Below are 5775 nucleotides of genomic sequence, written 5' to 3' on the forward strand. Positions count from 1 at the left end.
TACATCTGCTACCACCATCTGCACAAGGGCGAAAGAGACCAGGAAAGATGTCTGCATCTCAAGCTGTCGATAACCTCATCAAATTCCCAAAGGTATGTTGTTTAAAATATACTTTCCATCACCTCTATTTTCATGGACAGTGAGTTGAGCTAATCTACTGTCAGAGGATAGTCACTTAATACTGTTGTTTAATGTGTTGTTGTAGGCTGGAACCAGTGTACAGCAGCATCTAGACAACATCACCCGAAGCAGTCAGCCCTACCATCTTACTCAGGGATCCACAAGAAGCAAACAAGACAACAGCGGGTCTGCTGGGGTTTCTGCAAACCCTGAATTATACTCAGTGGAGCCTGAAACACATTACTGTGACACGTCAGAAAATGAAGCACAGGTTAGCGTTCTGACCTGAGGACGGTTTTACAGTGGTCACCTCTGGGTTGGTCTTTGCATGTGTTGTGAGAGCTCTTTGTCTCGATGTGCTTCATTTCGAGGTTTTAATTTCGTCTCGCTCATCATGATTTGGACTTGCTGTAAAAATTCGGGACGTTTCAGATGTTGATTAATCTGAAAGTCAATCGCAGACTTGTTGACAATAAACTGGAAAAGAGTCCTGATAGTTTTGTTTGGGGTTTTTTAACATTTATTTATTGGTTTTAACTGGTTTTACATGATACACCGTGAACATACAACAAAAACAACATAGTAACAGAAACAAAAACAAAGCAAACCATAACAGAAGGGAAGGGCAGATATAGGGCTGCTCGATATAACCATATATATCGGATGACGATATAAAAACGTCTATCGTTGCATTTCACGCTATCGTTTGTTTCGTGGTGTCTCAAAATAAACTGTTTACATTAATATTTTTTCATGGTTCTGATGTCACTGTAGTGGCTATATTAATAAAGTTCTCTCTTCCTCTTATATTTAATATAACCACACTACGGACGGACAAGCGCCTGTTTTTATGCATCGTCGTTAGCAACAATGACGGTAACAGCATCGCGTGTCCGCTTGTTTATGTTCCACATAAACCTTTCACAATAAAGCTCAAGATCCGGTTGAGACTTTTCAAAATAAACTGAATCACGTGAAAGATGCAGATTATTTACGGATGAGAAGCAAAAAAGACGCCAGGTGCTAAAAAATAAACCTTAGACTCAAACGTTAGAACAGGCTTTTCCCCGCAGCACGCCGTGTAATAAATACAAAGAAAACGGCGGCTGTCTAAAAATGTGTCGTTTCATGCATCGTTAAAACACTCGACTCCAGCTACATGACGCGCAGCTGGAAACACGTCAAGCAAGTCGAGCTGCCCGAGATTCACAGACTTTACAGAAAATGTTACATTTTTGTGATTTATATCGTTATCGGACGATAGATGTCTGATATCGGGATATGAGGTTTTGTTCATATCGCACAGCCCTAGACAGATATACAAATCAAGTTAGCACTTCAGGCCGTTAAGTCCACAGTGTGCACGTTGCAGTTCTCCAAAACATTGTAGAATTTTGATCATAAAGCCCCAAACTTGTCCAGTTTATTTCTTAATGCATAAGTTATTTTCTCCATAGATGGTACAGATGTCAGTCCATTAAGCCGCTGAGATAGTCCACATATTTTTTGATTTTTCCAGCACATAGCAACACAGCGCTTGGCTTCCAAAAGTCCAGTCGTTAACAGAGCTCTATTGTTTGCAGCAGGTACAAAATTATTCGGGTATATATTTAAAATACATATTTTAGGATGAAGTGGAATCACATCGCTAATAATTTGACTCAACAGATTTATTACCTTTTCCCAAAAGATTTTCACATGTGGACGCTCCCATGTACTGTGAAATGAAGTGCCCCTGTCCACTCCACACTTAATACAGGAGTCTGGGATGTTTCAGTTAAAATGATGCATTTTTGACGGAGCCTTGTTAACCATTTATATTGAAGTAGTTTAGATTGCACATTAATTGTCTGACTCTGGGCCAAGGAGCATGACTTATACCACTCATCATCAGATATGTCCATTTGCAAATCCTTCCTCCGAGCCTCTAAAATAGACTGTGTTGATGGAATTTTCCATAAATAATTTGTGCAATGCAGAAACTCGGCCTCTCCCATTTAGATGCTTTATAACTGTGCTCTCTAGAGAGGAGGAGGTGGGGATTTCCAAGCTGTCACCTTGTGTGGTTAAGATAAAATTTCTTAATTGAAGAAATTTAAAAAAGGTTTGACAGGAATAGAAAAAGTACTTCTAAGCTGTTCAAAAGACATAAGAGTATTATTCCTAAATATATCAGACACTTTTCTTAAACCTCGATCGAACCAAAATCTAAAACCTGCATCCGTCCCACCAGGAGGAAAGCTGTTATTTCCAAATATCGGAGTAAACCGAGACAGTTGTAACATTTCTCCCAAGTAGTTATGTGTCTCAAACCAGATCATTATAGTGTTTTTTAAAAAGGGGTTCTTAGTTTGCTTATTTAGTGTCTTCCTGTTGGCTGAGTAAAGATATAAGTTCGGGGGACTTTGGATTTCTGTAGACTCCATAGAAACCCACACTGGAGTTTGCTCATTAACAAAATAAAACATTGCCGCTCTGATTTGAGCAGAAGTACCACTTTAAATTTGGAAGTTGTAAACCCCCTCTTTCATAAGGAAGGTTTAGTAATGAGACTTGGTCTTCTGTTATTCCAAATAAAGTTTCGGAATAGTTTTTGCAAATCTAAAAAGAAAGAGTTTGGTGGAGAGAGAGGTACTGATTGAAAAAGGTAAAGATATTTTGGCAAAATTTATATTAATACGACCAATTAAAGATATAGGTACTTTCATCCATCTGTTTAGAAGTGTAGTAACTGACATCGTTAAGGAATTGTGATGAGATAATTTCACACCCAGATAAGTAAACCCATGTTCAGATAGCAGAAAGGGAGTGTTGATTGGAGGATTTTGTCGTTCATTTTTATTCAAAAATAATATTTCGGATTTATCAAAATTTATTTTATAACCCGAAAACGTACTAAATGTATTAATGAGACTTAAAATGGATGGTATTGATTTGTTTAAATTGGTGCAGAACAGGATCACATCATCTGCATATGGGGCAATACGGTGGTCAGCATTACTTTAATTCCTGATATGTTTTTATGATTCTGAATTGCCATCGCAAGAGGCTCAAATGCCAAAGTGAACAAGAGAGGTGACAAGGGGCACCCCTGTCTAGTTCCACGATATAATCTGAATGGTGCGGAAAAAAGACCATTAGTTAAAATCTCTGCTTGAGGGTTGGAGTATATCAACTGAATCCATTTAAAAAATCTGTTTCCAATACCAAACTTTTTCAAAACTTCAAATAAGAACAGCCATTCGATCCTGCTGAAGGCTTTTTCCGCTTCCATTGAGATTAACGCATTGTCTCTTTTTTCTCATAAATGATATTCATGACCCTCCGTATACTGTGAAACCCCTGCCTCCCCTGGATAAAGCCGTTCTGGTCTGAATGAATCGTCTTAGGCAAGACTGTCTCTAGTCTCATAGCTAATAGTTTGCAAAGTATCTTGTAATCGTAATTCAACAGTGAGATTGGTCTATAAGAACTACAATGTGTTGCTGGCTTATTAGGTTTCAGTAACAGAGTGATTGTTGCCACATTAAGTGAAGGGGGGAGAGACCCAGATTCAAATGATTCCTGATACATATCCAATAAGGGCTGGATCAATTTATCTTTAAATATTTTGAATATTTCTATTGGTATTGCGTCAGGAGTTTTGCCCCCTTTCATGTTCCTTATAGCATTAGTAATTTCTTCTACTGTTATATTAAGCTCTAGTTCATCCATATCGTTTTCTGGTAGTCTAGGAAAATGCAGCTGATCCAAAAAGATTTTTTGTTTTGATGTAAATGAATTTAAATGCTCAGATTTGTATAGCTGTTTATAAAAAGTACAAAAAGAGTCATATGTTTAGGATCAGCTGTGATCTGTCCTTCATCTGTAGTTATGGAGTTTAATGTTCTTTCAACCTGAGCCTGTTTAATACGCCAAGCCAGTGTTTTACTTGCTTTTTCACCCTGTTCATACTATGACTGTTTCAGTCTTTATATGATGACAAAATATTAAATTTAGCTCTGAGTTTATTTAACTCCAGAATTCGAGCATTAGATTTGGATATAAATATCTCTTCCTCAGTGTCTTTTATCTTTTTCTCCAAATGAACCAGTTCCATCCTGGATGCTTTATGTTTAAAGCTTGTAAAACTGATCATTTGGCCTCTCAGGAAAGCTTTAAAGGCCTCCCATTTTATAGTCGCCGTAGTTTGACTTGTGTTATAAGCAAAGTAATAATCTATTTGCTTTCCAATGTATTCTAAGGTAAATTATGGTAAATTGGGTAAATTTAGTTGAAACAAAACGGTGGAGTGACCTGATATGACAACACTATCATACCAGGATTTAGTTACCATGGGTACCAAAGATGCAGAAAGTAAGAAATAGTCAATTCTGGAAAAGGTGCCATAAGTGCTAGAGTAGCAAGAGAAAGTAATCATATCCGGGTGCATGTTTCTCCAAGCATCAACTAATTGAGTTCAGTCATAAATGGTAGCACTTCCTTTCTAGACTGCTTATGAGCTGAATCGACTCCAGTTGATTTATCAACACTTGGATAAAGTGTGCAGTTAAAACCTGGCCATCATCTCTTTACAGTAACAACGTTATCTGCAGTTGGGTGGGTCTCTCGTAAAAATATTACTTGGGCTTTAATTTGTCTAATTCAGTTCGTAACTTGTTTCAGTTTAACCAGTTTATTCATCCCTCGAATATTCCAGGAGGTTATATTCAGATCTGGAGCTGTCGGCATTTATAATAGGAAAGATGTAGACAAGTACAAGTCTGCCCTGAAGATAAAAAAAACAAAAAACCCTAAACAAAGCAACACAATAGTGCAAAAGAAAACAGGTGCACAGCGCGTAACATTAGAACACCAAGACGAACTAAACCAAAGTACGTTCGTGATTCATACTGGTGTGCACCCGACCCATCCCAGTTTAAACAGGCCTGGCTAATGTTCACGGCCGATCCATCCATACCTTGCAGAGGAGCAGCCAGAACAAACAAGCAAACAAACAAAAGAAAACAAAGCCGCTCTCTAATAATAAAACTAATAAAGTAGAAAAGTTAACTAAGAATGGATGGTCAGATATTATAAAATAACAACAGTAAATTACCACCACAACGAAAAAGAATTAAATCAGGCCATGACTCTTCTATACTCAAAGTATATTTGTTATTCACTGACTATATGGCCTGGAAGGAAATTACCCTTAAATCCAACATTACAATCATGACAACAGAAGCTTTACTGGTAAGTGAGCATTTGCCTTTCAGGTCGTAACGTTCTCTTGTCCATTTGGCTTGAGCTGTTGTACATATGAACTTGCCTCAGATGGATTAACAAAAATATGTCGGTGCACTTGAAAGGTTATCAACATCCTTGCTGGGTAGATGAAGCCAAAACGGAGGTCCGGGATGCGAAGTGTTAACAGCTGTTTTTTTACCGGGTCAAACAACCTTCGTTGTGTTGGATTTACTGTTGACTTTGAAACATCCCGGGGTCTCCCGATTCTGTGGGCTCGCTCAATCGCTATGGGTTCTGGGAAAGACAGAATCCCAAGCACCTCTGGGATCCACTTAGTTAGGAACCCACAAATATCTTTGCCCTTGTCTCCTTCAAGGAGGCCCACCAAGCGAATATTATTTCTTTGGCTATTATTCTCCAGCTCTT

The sequence above is a fragment of the Pundamilia nyererei genome, unplaced genomic scaffold (genome assembly GCF_000239375.1).
Source record: "Pundamilia nyererei isolate P.nyererei 1_Seehausen unplaced genomic scaffold, PunNye1.0 scaffold00202, whole genome shotgun sequence".
Taxonomy (NCBI): domain Eukaryota; kingdom Metazoa; phylum Chordata; class Actinopteri; order Cichliformes; family Cichlidae; genus Pundamilia; species Pundamilia nyererei.